Source organism: Glycine max, chromosome 8, assembly GCF_000004515.6.
Source record: "Glycine max cultivar Williams 82 chromosome 8, Glycine_max_v4.0, whole genome shotgun sequence".
NCBI classification, from domain to species: domain Eukaryota; kingdom Viridiplantae; phylum Streptophyta; class Magnoliopsida; order Fabales; family Fabaceae; genus Glycine; species Glycine max.
This window is the reverse complement of record NC_038244.2, coordinates 11,904,123-11,930,311: the sequence shown is the minus strand read 5'-3', so window position 1 is coordinate 11,930,311 and position 26,189 is coordinate 11,904,123. Positions and strand designations below refer to the sequence as shown.

General features: G+C 28.5%; 1 long non-coding RNA gene across 5 annotated transcripts; it reads left to right on the top strand.

Moving 5' to 3' along the window:
- The first annotated feature begins 18,017 nt into the window (after positions 1-18,017).
- On the top strand, positions 18,018-23,369 carry LOC102663537 (uncharacterized). 5 transcript variants are annotated; one of them, XR_005892567.1, is made up of 11 exons: positions 18,018-18,135; positions 18,253-19,954; positions 20,082-20,144; positions 20,805-20,876; positions 21,249-21,311; positions 21,409-21,466; positions 21,576-21,741; positions 21,824-21,937; positions 22,049-22,178; positions 22,278-22,388; positions 22,480-22,842. It is a non-coding gene; the product is annotated as an uncharacterized lncRNA (long non-coding RNA). The 5 variants fall into 5 exon arrangements; XR_005892568.1 differs by having other exon boundaries at positions 18,077-18,135; positions 18,224-19,954; XR_005892569.1 differs by having other exon boundaries at positions 18,103-18,135; positions 18,275-19,954.
- Positions 23,370-26,189: the final 2,820 nt, after the last annotated feature.

Sequence of the window (26,189 nt, the reverse complement as noted above, 5' to 3'; positions counted from 1 at the left end):
ATATTAGACACTAATTTTGCGTGAAAAAAAATAATAGTAATTATGTTGATATTTGGTTTTTTATGTAATTAAATATATATTAATTATGTAAATAAATATTAACTTCGATTTGAAAAATAGATTTAGTAAAAATATTATCCATGTGGATTCATTGTAACTTTGATTGGACAAAAATCCTTGGAAAAAGTTTATAACTATGAATTCAGCGTAATTGTTTTTATTTTATATGGTAAGTTAAGTTTAAACTTTTCTTGATACCTTTCTTTAAAACATTTGTCTCCATCTATTATATTTTTTTCATATTTTTTATGTTCATAAAATAAAACATTCAATGAAATATTTAAATCAGGAAAGAGATAGCCATAAAAATATATTTTAATTAAAATCATAATAATAAAATATAATTTTACCACAATAATTTAGATATTGATGTGACTTCAGCTAAATTGTTCATCCCCATGAATTTAAGTGAAATTTCTACTTGCAAATAAGAAAAAAATATCCCTTGTGTTATATATTTTTATATAATTTCTATTTTAATATATTGACATATAAATACCAATGTATGAAATAAAATTAAATTTTTCAAGTATAAGAAAACCATGAATAATTTACTCAGGGGGAAGATAATAAATAAAAATGAATAATTCTTTGCCTAAAAATTAATTTTTTACACTAATTTTGCATGAAGAGAATAGTAGTAATTATGTCAATTAATTTATTTTTTATGTAATTAAATATATATTAACTATATAAAATAACATTTAACTTTGATTGCAACAAAATCTTTAGTTAAAAAGTTTATTCCTATGAGTTTAGTGTAAATTTTTCAACTTGAAATTGACAAAATAAAAGTAGTTAAAAGTCTAAAAAAAACTTAATTTTTTTAAATAAAATAAAATTAGAGATTAAGTAATTTAAACATGATCAAATATTTCAAACTTTCCAATAAAGAATGTTTTGTTTGATAAGAGCTCAATTTCTTATTAAGATTATTAAAAATACATATATTTTTTTCTTCAACATCTTCATAAGCAACATTAATCATTTTTTTCCGGTCAAAATCATCTATAGCTATAGGATAACGAATTTTATTTTTATTTGAATCAACATTAATTTTCATTTCAAATTCATTTTTTTCCTAAAAATGCAATCAAACCTCATGATTTAATATTAGCTTATAAAACTTGGCCACTTCCAACATACCACCCAAAAATATTTCCTTACCACTTGGATCTTTGGATAAATGTACAGAGAAAATATTATCTTTAGGGTCAATAAATTTTGCATTTCCATCAACCAAATATTCCCTCCAAAAGAAATAAAAAATACTACCAAGTTTGACAATGTCTTTCAAATGTAGCATGACAATTAGTATTGTAATAACATTCACATGCAAGAAAATGTTATGAAAAAAATTAAAATTGTCTATAATATAGAACATTGCAACAACATGTTATGTCTCTAAGGAATAAAATTGCCACATTTTGAAATGGGGTTTTTCATGACCACGTAGTGGAGAAACATACAGCGTAACAACATTTCCATTGTGATCCGTTTTGTATGCTAATCCGGGTTGCGGGCAGTCTTTCCAATAAGAAAAAAAGGTAGTCATATCAATTCCAAAATTGAGAATAAAAAATTGACTAAAAATATATTAGAATTCAAGATAATTATAATTCTAAAAAAATATAAATATATCATTTTAGGAGTTAATTTTGATGTAAAACTCCGGAACCAATCCTTGAATTTATGTTTCCAAGAAAATGTCATCCTAGAGAATATTGAAAAACACAAAGTTGATGATAAATACAAATAAACTATGAAAAATACAAAAAAAAAAACAAAAAAAAACACTACATACCTTGTGGTAAAAAAAATACTATTGTTGAAGTAGAAAAATAGTAGAAAAGATAAAGATTAGGTAAATCATCTTCTACCATCGTATTTATATAAGGAAAATAGGTGTAACTCTAAGAAATTAATTTAATTATGACCATTAAAATTTTTATCGGTTATGAAAACATGGCAAATAAAAATCAAATGATTAAATTTTGATTCATTATTATTTAATCAAAACTTGTTTAAAATTTGTGTTTTATGGTAATTTACATTACATAACAATGATATGAGTTTAATACAATTTCAAAAAAATAGCAACCTAAGATTTTTGAGAGACAAAGTACTGTATGATTATGATAAATTGATTAATATTCGTCAAGCTTTATATCAGTTACGTTACATAATATGTTAATGCAATTTCAAGAAATAGAAACACCAAACTATATTGTTTAAAATAGTAATTTTGAAATATATGATGAATGCTATACAAAGGAGTTTAGGTCGCCTAGATAAACACACAATTGAATCTATTGGTCAATGAGTGTGGCCTCTCCATCGTCCCTCCGCCAAAACACCATAAATGAAAACTGACATTTATCGTCCACGACAATCACAAAGTTTATTTTCAGATAATTCATAATTTGCTTAGGCAAATTCTACATTTTATATATATATATATATATATATATATATATATATATTACATTTATATCACACAGACAAAAAACCTTATCATGTTCTTTGTAGTTGTAGTAATTACATCAAATGTACAACCCATAATTTCGTAATCTCAATTATCATTTTATAAATTGAGTCTGATCATAAAATTGGTTCGACAAATAGTTCATATCATTTAATATAGTAGTGTTTAGAGTTGGATAAATAACCTCAATCAAATATAAATTTTTGACTAAGATATCAAAATATTTTCTGCCAACATAGTTAAATTTATCCAACAACCGTTAAGTAAGTTATAATATTTTAACAATTTTTTAAAATCATTTGTAAAAAACCACTATGTGAAAATTTAAACAAAACAATTATTTATTTTAATCTTGTCTTTGAAAACAAAGACAGTGAGAAGATCACTTTTTAATGGACGATAAAAATGTATATGAAATTTAATATATTCCTTCAACAACATAAAATAATCTAAAATTAGAACAAACACATCAAAATATTATAATATGATATCATTACAATAATTAAAAATAAAAAAGTAACTATATAAAAAACACTCACAAATCCATGACCATGAGATATATAAGTAAAATTTTGTGTAATTTTATTTTTTAAAATAATATTACACTTGTCATTATATCACAACAAATTTAAAATGAGCTGGATGAAGAAAAACAGAATCATAATGGATTAAAGGATTTGATTCTATATTTATAGTGACAGGGATAATGAGAAGGTAAACGAAAATCATATGCATTAAAAAGGAAACAGAAATTTTTTATTAATTTTTTAATTGGTGGGAGAGACGTTTTTTAAAATCATTCAATTGTCTATATATAGGCGTTTTTTGATTTCCTACTCATTAACATTTTGGTTTAATCCTCTACGTTTAATCATTTAATTGTGTATATACAATATTTTTCTCACACGATTATTGGGAGACCCACCTGTCATTCATTTTTTTTACCCAATCAATTAAGAAATATTGTTCTTTTTCAATTAATCATTTAAACTATTTTTCCAAAACTATCCCCACTTACTTCATTTGTTTTCCAAAACTACCCCACCCTATTCTTTTTATAAATACTAACGTAGATTTTTAGCGAATTTAACGTTGGAGCTTGCAACGTTCAATACAAGAATTTTAACGCTGGAACTTGCAAGTTGCAACGTTCTATTTATGGTATTGATTACTATTTTTGTTGAATATAACCGTTCCTTCAAAAAGGAAAAAACTATGTGCCTATATCTTTAAGTTGGATTAGCACATTAAAAAAAAAAAAGTGTTAGCAAAATAAAAAGTTCACGGTCAATTTTTTAAAAAATCTTATAAATTTAGACATAATCAAAAGGAAAAATTTATGTTGAAGATAACCGTTCCTTCAAAAAGGAAAAAAATTATGTGCCTATATCTTTAAGCTGGATTAGCACATTTTTTTTAAAAAAAAAATAGGGTGTTCGCGAAATAAAAAGTTCAGGGTCAAATTTTTTAAAATCTCATAAATTTAGACATAATGAAAAGGTTGACAAGCTTACATGCCGGGCATTTGGGGATTGCCCAAAGCCTCTGGCTCTGATCCATTCCCTTCAGTTCATGGTGCTGCTGCGGACCGTTTCAGTTTTTATTCTCTCTGTAATCTCTATTGCTTTTTTGCTTTGCAGCACAAAGTCGTCTATGCCTTTATTATTGCGCGTAGCTATGGGGTTACGATATGTCATGTTTCTTTTTCATCATTCAAGTAGCCGTGTTTCTTTACCGTTTTGAATCATTTATCTTTTAAGATTATAGATAAAGATTATATTTCATGAGATATTGCAGTTAATTTTAAATTTTTTTATTAGCTGAAAAAATTATTTACTTTATTAATAAATACATTTTTTAATATTTTTTGAAACGATATTTAAGACTTAAATATATTTTTTTATCTATATAATCTAGTATTTTTCATTTTAGTTCTTGTAAAATTTGTTTTAGATAATAATTTTTTACTATTTAAAATATTTTTTTACTGTTCAAAATATTATTTAAAACATTCTAAAGACAAAAAATAAAATAAACACATTTTATAAAGATTAAAATAAAAAATGCTAATTTGCAAGGACCAGAAATATGTTTATGCCATACTTCAAATAACAATTTTTTAAAATGGTAACTTTTAATTTTTATATTTTCTTTCTTTTGTATTCTTAATATATGTATCAAATTTTCTAATTACCCTTTATAAATAAATTATGATTTTATTATTTCTTTTTTATTTTAGACATTTTACTGAACACTTAGGCTATTTTCGGTAAAACTAGTTAACTTATTAAATTGTACATATTTGATAAAACTAGCTTGAAGTAACTAAAAAGTATGAAATAACAAAAAATAATAAAATCATATTTTATTTAAAAAGGTAATAAGGAAAACAAATAAATATATTGAGAATAAAAATGAAATAAAATATAAAAAGTTAAAAACTAGCATTTTAAAAAATGTTACTTCAAGTAGTATTTCAAAAAATATTAGAAATTATTCAAAAAAATTTGTTTAGTGAATAGTCAAACAAGTTTATTAGCTAGTAAAAAAAGTTAAAAATTAGGTGAAATGTCTTGTTAAACATAGATGAAATGCTACTAAAAAACTAACCGATTATATGCTTCCCCAATTTGTTGATCGAACAACTTTAGCTTTCAAATCACCAAATAGATTCATCTTCAGTCAGTCAAGAACGACATGATCAACAATGGGAGGATTCCACAAAGCACCCACATTGTCTAGGATGTCGAAGATAACCTCTATAAAGAAGTGGGTCATAACTAAAGTGGTGGATTTGATTTGAAGGGATTTGCGTAAAGTGGGATCGTTGGCATGGCAGTCCAATTCCTTAGTTGATTTTGGCTGCTTAGCCACATTGGAAAGCACATGGTGATCCAAACTTGCAAGAACCAAAGAGGACCAACGACCCTTGATATATTTTGTTTTGTTATCATTCTCTCCAAAAGTAGAAAGATGGACTTGTAAAGAGAGAATAAGAACAAAACCCTTATTGCTTTAGGTTTGTTCGATTTAATAAGCAAAATATGGGGGACATATTCAGAAACAATGGCTTTGGAGGAGGAACAAATGAAACACACAAAACCAAAATAACAACAAGGCATTATGTTTTGCTTCATAAAATGTAGTTGTTTTCTTCATATGAACCAAAAATGAAGTGAGGGTAGCCATTGGTGAAGTGATCAAAAGAATACCCTAGGTCTTCAACAGGTTGATCAAATAGAGAAGGAATTTCATCGCCAATGATAGGAAGACCCAAGATAGTAGCTATGTCTTGCAACGTAATGGTCATGAAGCGAAAAGGGAACACGAAAGTGTTTGTTGCAATAGACCAAAAGCTCAAGAAGCTAAAGATCAAGGGATAGTTTGGTTCCACATCACGACAAGTTAGATTGATGACATCAAAGATTCCCCATCGCTTCTAATCAGCCTCTTTGGCAATAGTCACACATTTGTGCCATCTATAATAAGGGTCAAAACCTTTAGGCCAACTTCTCGAATTAGAAGGACTAGAGTTGATTCGAAACCAAGAAGTAATGGGAATCAGATAACTATCATGGTGGTAGTACTAAAAAAGGTAATCGCGTCGATCACATCATCAATGCAGGGACGAAGGTAAAAGTGTCCTTCGTGTGCCTAGCCTTAAGAGGATTGATGAAGCCACCAGGGGCTAAAGGTTGTTCTTGGTATTGTTGGTTGTTTGAAGAGCCAAACGACAAAGATGATAACTCATCATTAGAGCCATCACCATATTCACGGGACATTAATTAGGAATTGTTGGTGGTAGACATGGTAAAATCAAAGAAGAAGATTATCAAAGGTGAGAAGGAAAACAAGGATTAGGGTATATCGGATGGCTTTGCAACAATGAAGAAAGGTTATTTAAGGTGATAAGACTTGCACAAATGTAACAACTAAAGATATTAAATGCGAAGTCAATTGAAAGAAGAGGAAAAGATAAAAACAGACATATCCTAACCCTTTATGTGATCAATCAACGACAAAACATTTGTTACCAGTTGAAATATTTTCAGTTAGCCGAATGAATCAGGATATATTTAGCCGAAATAAGTTTTTTTTTGTGATTTTGGATAAGATGATACAATTTGATCATTATGGGAGATAATTTGGCTAATATTTGAAAATTTAGACTAAGTTCAGGAAAATAAGCCCATCAAAATTTAAAGTTGTGGCTAAAATCATGGGATTATGCTTAAAATTAGTTGAAAAAGTGAAGATCTCACAATTTAGGAGGTGGTTCGGTACTAGACATGACAAAAAAACCCATACCCGTGGGTACCCATCTGAATCTGTCCCGACTTTGACGAGTAATACCCGGGTTGACTAGGTATGGGTTCGGATTTTCCCCGATAATCAAAAGTCAGATACGAGTACGAGTATGGGATTACTAGACCCGTCCCGACCCCAAACTTGAACCCGCCCCGCCACTTAAAATCTTTAGAATTTTTGCATAATTTAATCAAAAAGCATAAAATTTTTATTACTAGTTAATTTCATTTTAGAATTTTTACATAATTTAATATTATTTTCTTAACTATTTTTGTAGATGCACGCTATAATAAATTTATTGATATATAAGTAGTTAAAAATAAATGTTTAACAATCAATTTATTTTTTCCAAAATCAAATTTTTAATATTTTTTTACAAAAAAAATATTTTTCTAATTTGAATCGTGTATGGAATGGGGTTGGGGATACCCGATACCCGACGGGTATGAGAATGAGACAATAAACTTAAACCCGTCAGAGTATCGAGTACGAGTATGGAGATATGTTGGAAAGTCGGAATAAGGGATTGAGGAGACAATACCTATGCCCACCCCGCCCATTGCCATGTGTATTGGGTATGTGAGAAGTGCGCCTTGTTGCTACCCAACTGAAATGCAAAGAAACTAGCTAAAATTGGTTAAAAACGAAGAGGTCATGCACAAACGAGGATAATCATGATTTAGGATCAGTTAGTTTACAAGTATAAATAGTGGTTTCTAAACGTTTGTAAAGATGTTTGACAAAAGAACAACCAATATATACAATTATTTTTCAGTTATCTTTCAATTTTTCTTGATCAATTCTATTGTTTCTTCTTTCAAATTCAGCCATTATATTGATTTCTTAACATTTTGCTAGGAATCACCGAGAATCAAGTGATTTATGTAGTAACTTAGAGTCCCACACCCAAGTCAAGAGACGAATTTTCCCTCTTTATAACGAAATCACTTGAGTCATAGTTTCCAAATTTTATAATCGCATGGAAGCCGTTATAACCAAATCCATTTGGATTAATATAATTTTAAGATTTCTCACGACAATATTTTTAATTTCTTTAATTTATTTCTTGTCTCGGCCACATATACGGGCAAATTTTTTTGTTTTGGTCATCAATTGTGATAACTGTCACTTGGTGCTACGGATTACAATCTCATATATTCTTTTGGAGGGAATATGGGTTTTATGTTAAAGCTTCATAGTTAAGTTATGTATTAATATAGTATAAAATAATTTTACATATTGATTAATCATAAATAATTATTCAAATAACTTTTAAGATAATGGTATCAAAATTAATAACTTTATCAATAGTAGATTGTGATAAAAAACAATGTAAAATTATTATATAATTTTTTTTTCTCTTCATGTTAATCCTCCCTGTGGGTTAGCATTTTATTTATATTGTGTGAGGGTGTTTTGCTGATGGGTTTATTTTTGGGAGCCATGGGGATTGAATATTTTATTGTGTATGTATTTTTTTATGCTAAATAATCCTTACCACATTTGTATTAAAATGGGTTAATTTTTTTAGTATAATTAATAGTTATTTCATTTATAAAAAATAATCAATATCAAGTTATATATCAACCCAAAACAGTTTTTAAATATAGTTAATATTGTCTACAAAAACACTATTGCATTAAACCGTTAATATATATATATATATATATATATAATACACATTAAATGAACAAAATAACAAATAACAATGTTCCAATATAATATACAACAAAGCCTAGAAAAATAATAAACGTAGGAAAGGATATATAAGATCCTTCTTATTTCCCCCTATGACCTACAATAAATAACACAAGTAAAATATAAATACCTTAAAAATTCTCTCATTCTGTCACCAGTATACACTATATACAAACACAAAACTCACGATAAACATCACTCGGTAAAGCTGTATATAGAAACGGACCAGTTTTGTAAACAAAACCACAATAACACGTATGAATGGATCACTCAGTGCTTGAAGATGGCAAGCATGGACAACACAACCGCAGCACCGATGACGGAGGCAGAGCTCGAGACTGATCCAGCTGCTCCGGCATCCGGAGCCGGTGTTGGAGAGCCCTGAGCGGACACGGTGGCGGAGAAGAGAGCGAGGAGGAGGAGGATGGCGAAGGACATGAACATGCTCTTTGTTGATGCCATGAGGAAGTGAAAGTGAAAGAAGAGAATGAGGGAAAGAGGTTAAATATAGAGAATTGAATAGTGGTAGATGGAGAAACTGTTGATGAAGAATGGTGGTGCCAGAGGGTATTTATAGGTGAAAACGTGAGGGGTGAGGGATGATAGATTAATAGTATTAGTATGAAAAATAATAATTCGACACCCAAAATATAACAAATCTTTATTACATAAATCATCAAGTGAAACTTCCATTCTAATTGAATAATCTCATAAATTCCAATCAAATCTAGCTCAGTTATAATTAATCGAGCATGTGAATGTTGTAAATCTTCGGTGTTCAACGAATTAAACAAAAATAATCATAAAACATTCACATTTATATTTAGTGGCTACAAGGAATTTAAGAAATATTTTTTTCATTGATGAAAATGTCTTATATTAACAATAGGTCAATTAGTGAATACACTAAGAATAAGTGATTGTTTCATTAATATATTTCACAAGACAAAAAATACAATATTTTATTAAAAATTAATTCATCTAAAGTGAGTTTATATTTCTTGTAGTTAGAATAACAAAAATACACCCATTTACTTTTTATATAAAGTATCAGATGGTATATAAAATGGATAGTTTATTTTCATGGTCAATTTTTATATAAATATAGTCGTTTTCACTTTAATTATGTTTTTATTGCTATTATCGGTACACACAACAATTTGCATTTTGTACTACTCATACATGTTTTGAATTTTAAAACAATAAAATCAGGTAGATTTCACGAAGTAAAAAAATTAAGTATGACTTAGAATTTTAAATTTGACTTTTATATTTAAATATAAAGGAAAGTAACTTATAAGATAAATGGTAGCTAACGTAGGTAGAGACTTTGTATTTTCACCTTAATTTAAAATTGAGAAGTATGAGTGATTAAAAAAAAGAGTTAGCTAGAAGAAAATGTAAATTGTAGTTGAGAATTTTACTAATATATATTCATGAATCATGAGTAGTACTACTATGACATGATAAGTCGACAAAGTTATAATTTTATTTAATGATTGCTTAATTTAATTGGAAAATGAACAATAGACAATTTTTTTTACTTTAATCAATTATTTTAATTGGAAAAATTAGAAAAGGGGGCGTTGGGACCGAGGGAAAACGTGGACAGGTGGAGAATGTGGAAGAAGTAATGGTTGGTGGTGATTTGTCTCTACGTTTGTGTGCTGTATTTCTAATTATTGGCTTTTTAAGTTTGTATTAAACAAGCTGGTTTGTTGGACTACTTATCGTCCAAGTAATTAACAGCACCGCAGTTGTTGATTCATAGATATATATTGTTGGTCATGGAAGATTCTAGTTTATTACTTGGTCCTTGTTTCGGCCTTGGATACAACTAATATAGGATTTGGTGAGAATAAAATTCCTATTTTATAAGGATTTTGAGTTTGAATCATTGTATTTGTTAATGTGAAATTTTTGTAGTTGAATAATTTGTTGATATTTCTGTAAGTGTTAGTTGAGTTGTGAGGCTTGTTTCCACTCTAGTGGGCCTTTAGATTAACTCATAATTTTATTATTAGAGACTTCTTGGTTGGGAACCTTTTTAGTCTGTAAAATAACATAGTTTTTGTTTAAGAAAACTACATACATTGAAGTATATAACTAAATTCCATACTCGTAAGAATCAGCTTATACCCTCGAGATTGTCCAAGTGAGATTCATAACTTGAAAGCAAAAAAAATGTTTCACACAACATTTAAACAAACGAAAAAAAAAAACCCACAAAATTTGACCCAGACGAAAATCACCAAACCCGATAACACAGATTAAAAAGTAGTTGTGTCTTTTATACTTTTGCCCAATTCTTACAATTACAAATATGGTAAGTTAATATATGAACATCAATAATGAATATATTAGGGAAAATGTATACAACATTGTATTCTAGTAAATTTAAGATATAACTCTATGCGTATATCAATTGAATTGATATAAGGTTATTCTAATTTTTGGATCACTACTCGGTAAGTTGTTGGCGTAAAATATATATTAATTTTATTGATGATTAATTTTTATAAAAAATAAATAATTAATTATTTTTATTGGATATTTTTTAATGGTTTTTTTTCATTCACAAAATTTTTAATCAGATATTTTATTTAAGAGATTTAAATTTAATTTTACTGTAACAAGCGATATGTTGGTAATTGGAAACCTCTTGTTGGTAGTTGGTATACTAATTCTTTACGTATGAAATACACTTTTTGTTTAGCTGAAAAGCAAGTTCACAAAATAACTTGATATGATGATAATTTGTAATCGTGGTTTGTACTTTGTATATATTGAGGATATTTCTCAGCATGGAGTTGAAAATTAATTCATTTCTTTTTTTAATGTAAATATTTTCGAATTAAAATTCAATCTTTCAAAGTTTTTATATACACATGATAAACAATCAACCATAGTATTGTACTTAAAGTTTGTCACCTATGTAGATGTAGAGTTTTACGAAATGTTTCATAGCAATCATTTTGGGCACCTGAAAAACATTTTCCAATGCTTTTGCTTGATGATTGCTGAACACACACATAAGGGAACATGACCCGCAATGAACATATCTCTACGGATTCTAGTTTCTCATTGAAGACGCTGCATAATTTGTCTATGCATTATTGAATTTGCTATGCCATCTTTATCAATGGGTTCGTGTCCCTTTTCTTTGGTTCCAGGCGAAGACTGCTATTTTTTGTAGGTTGTACCAAACTAGAAGAAAGTGACACAAAAAACAAAGGGCACGGCTGAAAATTGTGTTGATGCAAAGTACAATTAAGTTATTAATTCATCATTAGTATGAAAACAAAGATGGTAGTCAGTTTTTCTAACGTGTGACAAGGACAATTACCACAAGTGAAGACGTTCAAGAAACCATTTTTGATTGGTTGGAATTGTATTGATATTGCAATGAACTATATTAGTATGTCAAGAAAAGTATAATAAATTGCATTCCTTTTGAAGAGATCATTTTCAGAATATGTGGTATCTAGACATCTAGTCAATCTATAAAAGATTAATACCCAGGTATTTTTATAATCTTAGTTATCTCCTTGTAGCCTAGGTTAAGAATATAATTATCTCTCTTTCATTTCTATAATTTAACCCTCGATTTAAAGTATACCCAATCAAAGTGTTAAGAGCTAGTAGCTAAAGATTACAGCTTTTTATAAAAATAATATAGTTATTCTTAGATTTTATACATCATCAACCTTAACCTTATGCTAGAACGAAGAGTTTTAAGAAAGCAAACTATATTTATTTTAAGAATTTAAAATTGTTTGTTTTGAAATATGTTGTTTGGCTAAAAAATTTAGAAAAAAATTGAATTTCTAGAAATTTATCAAAATATTTTGATTATTTAAAATTGTAGAATTTTAAATTCTACAAATAAAAATAAGAAGTAAAAATTCTTCATTTTATCTTTTTTCTCCTCTCTCTAATTAAACTTTATAAGAATCAAATCTAATTTACTTATATGATATAAGTATATTTTTAAGATTTAATATAATATTCATGATCTTTATTTAAAAAAATATTTTGCAATAAAACATTTAAACAAAACATAAATTTATTTTTCAATAAACTCAATTATATATTTTAACTTGACTTTTTATGTAAATCAAAGTGAGTAATATTTTAAAAAAATAAATATAAGATTTTAATAAATTATAACATATTTAATATAATAATAATAACAATAAATAGTTATTTATAATTTTTTTAATTGGTCAGCTTGTTAAACTCCTATTGAATGGTTTGATCTATTTTCACCCTAGCATACTCCTCTCCTTACTCCCTTTCTTAATTTTTTTTTCTGTATCATTCTTCTCTCTATCAATATTGGCGTCAAAAGTATCTTTGTATTCTTAAATTATTAAGTATTTAAAATTAATTTTGAATTATTAAACATTTAAAAATTGACTAAGGTTTATTTTCATAAAGCTTAATATTCAAATTCCAATATTTTAAATATATATTTAAAAAAAAAAAATTTCATATGATAGAAATTAAATTGATCCATCCAATTAAACTAAAAAATTGAAATTAATTTAAGAAATATGAATTGATTTATCTAATTGAACCATTTAAAAAATAAAAAAATTTAAATCAAAAGAAAATCAAATTAAAAATATTTCAAAATTCTTAAAATTTTAAAATTTCTTATCCAAACACAACGAAACGAAGTTATTTGGCTTGCGTACACCATTGTTCAATAAACTTAGTATTACTTATTTAATATACAATATTACTATATTAGTGATACAAACATGAAGGATTACGATATTAAATATATATATTTTTTTAATTCATGTACATCATCTTTAAACATCAATAGTTATCGAAAGGAAGTAATAGTCCGTAAGGATTAGTCATAAACAAATATAGTGAGTATAAAAAATCTAACTAATGATTCTAGAAAAATAAATACTTAATTACAAATTAATAAAGGTTAGTAATATAACAGAAATGGTTAACCAGACAAAAAAGTTAGTAATAAAAAAAGTTAGTAGGACAATTTATAAGTTAGTGGTAGAATAATTATAAATACTTTAAAATAGAAATGTAAATAATTAATAACAGAACTGTTAGAATTAGTTATTTAAATAGTTAAAATGGTTAGAAACATAATATAAAAGTTTGTAACATCAATAGGAGTTAGTAGGAGTTAGAGACAGAAATTAAATAGTTAGAAGCAATATATAAAGTAAATAATTAATGAAAAAAATAACCAGCAACACAATTATGAAATAGTTATAACATGAGCAATATAAATGGTTAGTATATACTAAAAATAGCTAAAAACAAATTATAAATTGTTAGTAATTATTAGTTAAATTGTTACAAAATATAAGAAGTTAAAGAAAAAAAACCTCTTTGGTGATTTGTAATCGTTAAGGGATTAATTTCATGACATTGGATGATAAGATACCTTACTTTAAAAAAAAAATAGTGATAAATTAGTAAAAATTAAGTAATTAGGTCCGGTGTTACCTTATACCACACTTCTCATATTTTCACTTTCAAAACCTAATAAAAGACTTTCTACTGCATTGATTAGTTATTAATTAGAAGAAGAAGGCTTGATAAGTGGTATAAACTTCCAAATTTTTGTAGAAGATGACAAAGGTGAAAAGATTTTTCATGATGGTTTTCTTTTGGGGACGTTTGGTAGGAGATGAATTTTTTTATGTTCTTAGAATCATGAATCTTAAGAATAGTATTTATTAAGAACAAGTAAAATTTGTTTGATTGATTATCAAAAACATTTTGATAAATTTTATAAAAAAAGTAAAGAAAAATATAATATTTAATTAGTTATTTTAATTATACTACATTAATAAAAGTAATGCGATATTTTTATTGTAATAAAAAAATTAAATTCGAAAAAACAAGATTTTCAGCGGTCATGAAAAAATTTTCTTAAAAAACTTGTTTAAAAACATTTTCAAAATTTCGAGGAAACTCAACTTCTGCCTGTGTCGAATGTCTTCTTGTTGTCCACGTTGAAAAGGAAGAGATAGAGCTTCGAAATGTTCGGAGTGAACTCACGGCGAAAACGGGGACCATTAGATGTGATTTTAGCTTTATGTAATTGAATTTATAGGATTAACCTACGTTGGCAGCTTACGTTGTTCTTTACCTTGGTTTGGTGTCTTGATTTCCTTCGATGATCTTGCACGCACGGCTTTACGGCCCACGAGTTCATGCAAAAGTGAAAATTTATGATAAAATTATAATTTTCATCATCCATATAATTCTTAATTCATAATTTTGATTTCTTTATTTTTTTTTCACAATTTTGTTTTTTTTTTATTTTAAAAAATCTGCATTTTTATTTAATTAAATCCTACCCCTAATATATTTATTTAAGATATTATAATAAATAAATAAATGTATACAAAATTGAAGATTAAACTAAATTATGAATTTTTTAAAATAGGATTAAAATCACAGATTAAGAATTGCAGGAGAGTCAAAATTATAATTTAGCCAAAATTTTATGTAACTGATTCTATTTGGTTGAGATCTAGGGAATATGGCTACATGTAACTGGCTGGATTCTAATTTGGTTACGTTGTAAATATGTTCCCTTCTTTTAGGCCATTACGGGTCCAGTTTCTAAGCACTCAAGTGCACCCAGCATATTCCTTCATACATTCAGCAGTAAAAGGAAAAAAATAAAATTACCTTATGTATAATTTCTACGAATTGACAATAATATAAATAAGTAATACGAATTGATAATCTTTACAAAACTTAGGGATTAGACCATACAAATTGACAATATGTAAGTCCCACAATTCCTATGAGCCATTTAAAATTGAACATCACTCCTTGTGGGCAATTGACTATTTTGAATTTTGATGAATGTGTCAATTTTGTTCCCTTTATATTGGTCATTGTCCCTTAGTTGAGCTAATTTGATCTCACTTTATATTGGTTAGTGTGTGACCGTAAGGTCATTTTGCTTGTGATTTTAGAAGATATGGGTGCACTGCTTATTGTACCACCTATCGAGATACCACTGCCACTCGTCCTCGCTAATGCTTCGGCTCCCAGGTACATGTATGTTTCCCCTTCTTATCTATCGTCATCTTTGGATCATATCCTTCCTGATGTCAATGTTCCTATTGGGGACTTCTTGGAGCTATCTTGGAGTAGGGGTAGTGGTGATCTTGCTTTTGCTTAGTCAGAGTGATATAGGGATAGTTAATTGCTCTATCTAGGTTTTTTCTTTCTTGACGTATTTCATGGGAGTGTAGCTAAGATATAATAATATTTGTATTGCAGTTATCTTTTTGGCTTGTTGATGTACTTGCACTTTATATCTTCAGTATGTAGTGGTAACTTCATAAGGTTTTGGACACCGTGCTTTTAGCACTAGTATTTATGTTATCGTGATGTTTATTTAGTATATGACATGTATGATCATTCACTACTCCAGTTTATTAAATGTGCATTATATATGAATAGATTATGTTCCCTTTATCACAAGATAGTTTTTTTAAAAAATAGATTATGCAAATTTACCGTCTTTGAAATCAAACTTTAATGAGCATTTTGACAAGTTAAACAAATTTGTTGTTTTATTAAAAAAAAAAAAGTTGCAAAAAAGGTCATCACAAGCATCAATCTTTAGATATTAAGGAATCGTGCGTAGAGGATAAAAGATTGCATTCCTATATTTTGCTACTAGTTCTAGATTGTGGCCTAATCCAGAATGGTTGATTCTATGTATATTTTTTTTGAGAGGAAATTCTCTGTATACTTAAACTTATTATAATTAAGTACTACTAAGTGAAGCTAAGAGGGTGTTTATAAGTAAACCAATGTCATTCCAATAAAAAAATGAATTAGAAAAAAAAATTAATTAATATTTTTTTGGATTTATTTCAATGAAAACTACAAATTAATTTCAACTTTTATTTCTTGAACTAAACCAAATCAAATTAAACTAGGTCATTTAAGTGTTATTGGCGAAAAGGTTTACTCCTCCTAAATATACGAAGATTCTCAAACAAAATATTTTATTTTTAGTTTTTGTTCATGTCGGAGCACACCACGAAGAGAGGTGAAGGGCTCTAGCTCAAAGCCCTTGTCCACATCTCCTCCTTAGTTCTGCCACACCATGAGTATGAGATGAGTCATGCAACTTCCCTCTATTTATACATGGTGTTCTTTGACCAAGTTGTCAACGTGCCATAATCCTATTAAATCTTTTTTTCACATCGTTGTGCGTTCTCGGTCTTGTCCGCCTCGTACATGGTACGGGATGTGTGGTTATGTGTCCCTGACGTATCAGGTTACAATGATCCTCTGATCCCATTGCCACATCTTCGAAGTACTATTTCTACTATACCTTCCTTCGTTTCACCTTCTCGGCAATAGCGTGAGTCAAGCATCACTTTGTCTCCTCGGTGATGTTGAGGTGAGTCAGTCATCCTAAAGTTTTATCTCGAATGGTGTTTGAATCTTTCGACATGAAGCCTTATAGCATAGGTGTGCATGAGCAAATCGTTGCTCCTATTAAGGTCAATGCTCCCGGGATACTCATCCTGGGTAATATACATCCCCTCAAGCATTGAGCCTGGCTAGGCATAAATGCTTAAGGTCAAGCTGCCTTTTTTCCATCTGAGTCAGTAATCCCGAGATGTTCATCCCGGATGGTATACAACCCCTCAAGCATTGGACCTCGTGGTGTAAATATTTAAGGGTAAGTCATCCCTTATTTTGAAGTTGACCATCTAACAGTTTCATTCCAAACAAGATACAACCCTCCAAGCATTGAATCTATTAATGCAAATGCTTAAGAGTCATCACTCTCTTGGAATTGATGTTCTGGGGATGTCCTTTCCGAAAGGTGTACAATTTTTCATTTCTTTTTCCTTTTTCTTTTTTAACCTCTTTTGTATCATTTGGTGCCGAAGATCACTATCATCATCCTATACCATCTATGCTACTCCTAAATGTCATAAAAAGAAGGTTGAATTATGATTCCTAATATTTGTTAGTATTTCAAATTATAAAAAATGCGCAAGAACTTCTTGAGCATTAACTTGGAATCTTCAAAAAGTAACTAAATAAAATAAAGTTCAAGAATAAAAAAGTTGGATTTTTTTACTTTAAGATTTATTATTGAGTCTCTCAATTAATGTTTTCATTGTATCTCTTCTAAAAAAACAAAACCATAATTATTTGGTAAAGATTTTTAAAAAAAAATCGGTTAATATTTTGAAATTTTTACACTTACAAATAATCATAAAATATAACTGTAAAATAAGTATGTTATCATGACTCCTTCAAAGAAAAATCTGATAATGACAATTAATAACAAGATTAGATAAGAGATTTGATTGAAGATCATTTAATGTTAAAGATCAGATTGAAGGTCATTTAATAAGGGAAAGTATCAAAGATATAATAAATTAAGATAAAAGATAAGATATTGTAATTAAAAAAAATAGTTATAACGTAACGGATAGTTTTTTATCAAGTGAATTTTGAGACCCATCCCATCTCTATAAATATGTATTAATCCTGCGAGAGTCTTTATTTCTGTCTGAGCCAAATAAGCTTCAATTTAGGTATGCCTCCTTCACCCAAATGAAGTTCTATCAATCGAACATCAAAGACAAGATCACCAAGAAGTTCATCCTCTGATTTTCTTGTTAGGTGTGCCTCGTTTTTCTTTTGTTTTTCAGCTTTTGTTATGTGGCATTCCAGAATCCAGAGGTGTAGGTATCATCATCTACTCAAATCTCTTGAAGAATATCTGGTGAAGCTTTTGGTCGTGTTTCTGATTGTGGAATTTGGACAAGAGAATCATCATTATCATTATCTCACGAGAGACACAGACCACCCTCCCACTGTTCAACCCTCCTGTCCTGTTCTACAACCGTCTTCTTGTCCTGTTTCTTGGGTTCTTTCTGAACTTGTTTGATCAAACTATATCTTATTTGTCTATAACTTCTGTGCTCTACATGTATTCATAACTGATATACATAGCCATATATAGCTTATTTTACACATAGGATAATTACATGCATTGCTTCTGCTGGAATGAATTTCTCTCTATTTTTCATGTTTTGATTTACTCTACACAAATTAACTCTCAATTTTCACTTTCACTTAATAGAAAACCTTCTTTTTAATTAAAATAAAAAATTAAACAGCGTTCTAATAATTGATCTGAAATCCCCTTTGTTTATAATAGGAAAACCCTGTGTTTGTATTCAAATCTAGCTTAAAAATCAAATTATTTCTGTAATTTATTCTGAATTCTATGTGTTTATTTCGTTACTCGGGATTCTTTTGCGTTAAACATTATATATTCTAAGGAGAACGAGACCACTTTTTATTGAGTTTGTAGAATATTTTATTCTGATTGACATTAGCTTGCTAAATGCTAAGTCCTTGTGTAACTGTTTGTTTGTTCTTGTGCTATTAGTATCCTTCATGGCTCCATCTCTTCCTTTCTCTCTCTTATAAAAATATCTGACCAAACCAAAGTACCAAATATTTATTGAGGAATTAAAACAAAAAGTATTTTTTTGGTCTTCTAGTCGGGTGAACAGGAATTTGTTACAGCCTTGCATGAAAAAAAGAAGTTTTTTTATTTTTAGCTTAAGAAAAAATTAAGCTGATAAATTTTAGGATTTTTAACAAACATATGTTGGTTTATCAGGTGAAGAAGCTCCTGATGGAAACAACTTTGGGCTTTTTCAGTTTTGTGAATTTTTATTTAATTAAACCGGGTTATCTTTTAACATCTAGAGCACTTGGATATGCCCGGTGGTTTTGTTCTCGACAAAGTGAATTTGCAGCCCCAAAACATTTTTGAAAAATTAGAAGCTCCAATTGTCCCAGCTTGTTGGAAAAATCTAGTTTACCTAAATGATTAAATGCTTGTTTGGGAATATAGTTTGTTTTGTTTTGTAGGAAGTAATCACTTATTTTTCAATTTTTTTTTAAATTGGCAAAAATAAGAGATTATTTCTTTAAAATAAATTGAATCAATGCAGGCTAATTTCTAGATTTTTATACTGTTTTGTGTAGTATAAATGCATGTGCAGGCTTGACAAAATGTATGCTTCGACTTATAGCCCGTTTACATTGGTTCTGTTTCTCTGTACCTTACTACTCAAACCCTGGTCACCTTTGTTGGGCCATTGGGACATCATTCTAGTAAACCGATCAAGTATTTTGAGGTTAGATGCAACTTAAGTCCAATATTATTTCAAGTAGACAGCCATGATTTTTGTTTGCATTTGCTTTTTTTGTCATTCTTTTCCATTGGCCTGAGCATTGAAGGGGTTACTAAAATCAAAGATGGCTACAACCCAACTACTTGGATGTTGGAAGTCTTGATTTTCACGACATATACAAAAATTCTGAGCCGTATAGGTAAGTTAACATGTATGTATGAATTTATATTAACTATACTCTACACATGTATATATGTGGTTCTTGCTGCATGTGGCATTTCTATTCAGAGAAAACTGAATCTGATCCTGTTCTTGCTGCAATTCAGACTGTGTGGAGTATATCTTTACTATCAAATTTGGAATGCTTCAATTGGTATGCAATGGAACCAGTAAGGACAAGAGACTAAAGAGTTTTTTTTTTTAATTAATATTGAAGTTTATTATATTGCAGGGATAAGATAAAGGAAGTGTGCGATGTATGTTTATTCTATGCAGCAACTCTTGTATCTTTTTTCATTTCCTCGTTCTTGGATGAGCATTCCTTATATATTCATCATCATCTTATTATATATATATATATATATATATATATATATAATAAAAGTGAGATAATTTTTCCAGGGATTTTATATATTCATCGGCATCTTATTTTATATATATAATAAAGTTATTTTAATTTAAATTATCTTATTTTTTGAAAGTTACTAGTTTTTCAGAGTGAAAAAATTGATGGCATTCATGTTATCTAACATTTTTTAAACCTTAGTAGATATTGAACTAGCAAGATCTCTAGGTCACAATTGATTTGTTAAACTGGTTAAATTAGTGGTTGAACCATGGTTGAACTGGATAATATGATTTAACAGAAGTCTACGAAAATGTAGTCTACAAGGAGGTATTCCTGATTCCAGTTCAATACCCAAGCTTTCCTATTTGTATGTTTGAGTATATTTGTTGGCTTTGCTTTATATTGTGCCTAATGATAGAGAAATCATTTTTTTCTGCCATTTTGGCTACAAACTCATTTGTGACTGGTTCATGTTTTCTAGAGATCTTAGCTGGAATCAAATCACTAGACCCATATCATCAAATAAAGTGGCAGACGACAATATGACAACTTTGTATGTAAACAGCCCAACTTTTATTTATTTATTTATTTTGTATTATGGATAAGGTGTATGGTCAGGGAGAGTCATTAGTAGTTAGTTAAGTGAGTTAGTTGGATAGTTAGTAGGTCAGTCGGTTGAAGAAATAAGGCATGCTGCCTTTAAATAAGAGGGATTGAGAGGGAGTGATATCTAGTCGTTTGGTGACATATAATTGGGACTTGAGAGAGGCCTGTATCTCTCAAATTTCCAGGGAATTCCTTGTAGAGATACAATCAATCAATAAATAAATTCTATTTTCTTCCATTTCTGATCCAGTTTCTATCCTTTCCTTCAATTATCTGAGAATTAAATGCACACATTGATACAATTCTATTTGAGACACAGTTGAAGGTGGGTAAGAATGATGATTGCATCCCCCATAACAGAAGGTGGAATTTTAATAAGAAGGTATTGCATTATTTTTATGATGTTATATTTCTTTTTTATAGACACTTCTACAAGCATCACATATTGATTATTAGGTTGTTGTCAACTTTTTTGTAAGTTGTGATACTAGTTACATATCAAGGGAGCTGATCAGATGTGGAATGAGCAAGGGCATTGTATGTCACCAGGCTTTGTATTATAATGTTTGATGCTATATTTAATCTGCTTTCTTTCTTCTTTTTATTTGATTAATCCATTTCAAATGTACTATAAATATCTATGCAGAACATCGAACGACCATATACTTTGATAGAGGAGGAACCACAGTTGAGAAAATCTAACCCTGTTGCATGGGTTGAAAGAATGTTTGACCTGCTTGCATCAAAACTGAATAGAGAACCAAAGTTGATTCTTTGTGTCTTGCCATAGAGTAAAATTTGTGATACATATGGTATATCTTTAGGCAAATGTTTCTAGGTTTTCTTTTATATCAAATATTTTTTATTCACCTTATGATCATTCATCAACTTTAGGGCCTTGGAAAAAGAAGTGTCTGAGTGAAATTGGTGTTATCACTTAGTACATTTGCCCCTGTCAAGATCACTGATCAATACCTTACCAATGTACTTCTTAAAATCAATTCTAAGGTAACTGAGTACTGTGTAACTGTGACATTTTTACAAACATAGCTATGTTTGACTTGATAACATCATGTATAGTTTAAATAATTTTTTATGCCTGCCATATATGGCTTGGAGGAATGAATTCTTTGTTGGCAATAAAGCATTATGGGCATCTTCCCTTGATTAAAGATACCTCAACGATGATTTTGGGGATGGATGTCTCACTATTCACTTGGTTGATTAGATAAGTCCATCAATAGCAACTGTAAGGCTAGTTTGGTTTTGTATTTCTTGTACCTTTATATTTTTGGATTTTTGGTTATCTCTGCAGCATATCATTCGGTTGTATGATGTTGGATTGTAGGTTGTTGGATCTCAACATAGGCCACTGATTTCAAGGTATAGAACGTCTCCGAGAATGCAAACATCCTCTATACAAGCCATTGGAAAATGGGAGTGATGATAGTATTATCAGGTTAGAGTAAAATGTATATTCAACTTCTGTTTTGTATATATTTAGGGAAAAAAGCAAAAAATACCCTGAATTTCATCTCATTTTGATGTAGCCTGATGGGATCCCTGTAAACAAAAATTATATAAAATAGAAGGGCCAGTGGATATAAAATAGAGATGCTACTGAGCTGGCTGAAGTTCGTTAGCAATAGCATAGTTGAAGCAGGGAGGTTAAGGGGAATTAGCTTATGGTGTGAGAAAAATGGAAGCAGTTTTTTTTTTCCATTCTGCCATTAGATTAATGCATCATATCAATTCCTTCAACAAAGTTCTATCCAATAGCTTGTTTGTGTATCCAATGCTATATGCATTGTTCCTAAATCCTTTGTTATAGTATATTATGTGACAATTATTTATGTTTTTTATGCTTCATGACTATGTACAAGATGTAATATGATGACATTATTATTTCTGTTTATCATGACTTGCACATGTGCACACTGAATTCTTCTTAATGACTAAGATTTGGATTTTTTTTTCTTAGAGAATTGCTTTTAGATTTCTATGATTCTAGTAATGGATGCAAGTCAACTCAATTTATTGTTGTACTGTCCAAGGTCCACAAATGACGTGGTTGACAACCTGGCCTTAGAGGACACGTGTTAATCCTCCCCGTCAGCCTTAATACAAGAGCTCGAACGATACTCATTGGTTTGCACACACATGTGGAGGTGCAATGATGGTGTGGTGGCAGTACGGTGGCTGGGCAAGGGGGGGTCGCTCATGCAGAACTGGAGTTTGGAGCGACAAAGATGGGCAACACTGATTCGAATCTAAGGCAGAGATGGGTTGGGTGGGGGTGAGAAGAAGGGGAAGGGAAAAAGGGAGGGAGAACCGATAGGGGTAAGAGGATCTTTTTCTCTAGTTTGTGGGGGCCAATAGTAGTTCCCCTCTAGGAATCTAATATACCCAAACCGATGGGCCCAATCATTCAACCCACGTTTTTTTTTCATTAACTAACTTTCTCCTTTTCCAAAAACATGACTCTTGCTTAACACGATGGCACATAACACGACAATATATTACAAATACACTTGCCAATTCCATACGTCACTCTCTATGTATATAAATTAGGTTAAAATTTAATTTTTGTCTTCTTATTTTTTAATTGAGATTTTTAAAAAATTTATAATTTTAGTTTTTTCATTTTTTAATTAAGAGATTTTGTCTTCCATTTTTAAAAAAATTAAAATTTTTGTACCCGTGACTAATTTTTGACATTGATTGTATATTTTTTTAATTATTTTTATATAAATTAAGTTTATCAGCAATTAAATAATTAAAAAAACATTTGTCACATGATTAATAAACAAACATGTGTCAACTAACGAAATACACATATTAACATTCAAAATTGGTTATAGGAACTAAAATCATTAAATTTTTAAAAGTATAGGTCGAAATATTTCTATTAAAAAATAGGAGATTAAAATTGTAGATTTTTTAAAAAGAAAATGAAATATCTCAATTATAAAATAGGAAAACTAAAATCACGGATTTAAAAAAAATAGAATGACAAAATTATATTTTAGCCTATAAATTAAAATAACTATATTATCAATCACGAGAGTATTTAACTATTTTTTTTTTTAACTAGAATTGAGAGTTTTCAATTAAACTAGAGCTTTGAGATTTTTTTAACAATTTCTCTTAATTTCTTATCTCTTTAAACTTATTTTTAATATATTTAGTTTTAATTTAAATTTCAATATTTTTTTAAAAAGTAATTAAGAATACATTATACTTTAATTAAATAAATAATTATATATGTTATTATACAACCAAGTTATCGGTCAATCTTACCAAACATTTTCAATTCAATCAAGTAGCTTATAATTTCCAGTTTTTCAACTAATTTATAAGTTTCAGTCTTATTAATCTTAGCAAAGTTAGTTTTACAAAATACACTCCAAATTTATATTTTGAAAGAATTCAATGGTATGATTGATTTAATTTTTTTGTCAAAAAAAATAATATTATTCTTTTTGGATCAAAATCATTTCATATTTACATCGAGTTTTAGTTAAACACATTTGTTGAGAGAAAAAATACCTCATAATGGAAAAAATATATAATTGAGAGAAAAAATTTCACTAAAAATAGTCATATATATATATATATATATATATATATATATATATATATATATATATAACCATTAAAAAAACTAATAAGTATTATACATTAATATCACATTATGTGAGAATCCAATACAATATTAAAAGTTTACAATAACTCATACATCCTTAATAAAATAATATTATACTAATTTAACTTATTGTGATTAGATTAATCTATTCATCTTTTTTCATTACATGTAGGGATCCAACAGACTATTAAAAATCTACAATACCTACACATCTAATGAACCAATTAAGTTAAACCCCATTATATTTATTCACCTATTTAAATAAAGTCCTTCCATTATATGAGTCTAACTTGCTTTGATTATATTTATCTATTTATCTTTTTTTATTTGGATAATGATTCAATTATAAAAATGATCAATCAACTTCTCAAACAAAAATTAGTCATTCACATTAAAGAAGTCTAACTCAAGTGGTTGAACAATGATGTAAATTATTATAAATCCCCAAATACACCTGCCTTCACTTCCTAGTAATTAAAAAAACAAAGCTAAAATGTAATTTTCGTTCTCCTATTTTCCTAAATATGTGATTTTAGTTTTTATATTTTTTAATTGAGATATTTTGTCCTCTATTTTTAAAAACTTTGTAAATTTAGTTCCCTATTTTTTAATTGAGTTATTTTGTCCATCACTTTTAAAAAATTGTGATTTTAGTCCCCTTGATCAATTTTCATACTTATTGATTATGTACTTTTTAATAAATTAGTTTGTTAGCAATTAAATAATAAAAAAATATATTTCTTAGGTATATAATAATAATAAACAAGTAATTGTTCGTCAACGTTACCATCCAAAGTTTAAAATTAGACACAAGAATTAAAATTATAGATTTTTCTAAAGTGTGAGATGGAATATTTAAATTAAAAAATGAAAGATTAAAATTACAAACTTTTTAAAAGTGAAAAATAAAATATCTCAATTAAAAAATAAAAAAATAAAACAAATTAAAAGAATAAAAAGACAAAAATTATATTTTAAAAAATAATAATCATCGGTAAAATCAACAAATATATTCCAATACTGGCCAAAAAATATAATACCCTACTGCTACATTTCTCTTGATCTTGATGTAACGAAGAACTCAAAATTACAGAAAATTCTACAAAGCTCTATGATACCATAGGCAAAGCAAGTAGGGTTGGCATGCGTTTGCTTCCATTCAAGTGGCACATCTAATCACTGGTTCCACTTCCTTCCATCTTCGCTTTCAAATTTTCTAATTGGAAGCTGCAAGTTCCGCGATTGCATGTGGAATGTACAAACCTTTTTTCTTTATTTCTCCACCGTCCTTTCTTTCTGAAAACTTCATGCTCTTCCCACTCATCTTGTCTGCGTCTGTCGTGTTTGTACCAACAATAATGCTACCCTTCATGCCTATAAAATTATTTCTTATTTGTGTATTCAAATTTTGGATTTGATACGACCCATTTTCGCAACAATCGTTTACTTATTGGGATTGACTTCTGTGTTTAGTTAGAATTTTTTTTTATTATACTGGTATCTTTTGAATAAATATAAGTAAATATTATAATATTTTAATCTACATGCATTATCACTATAAATTTTTTTACACTCAATGAATTATAAACCATTGAAATGGCTTTTACGATAATT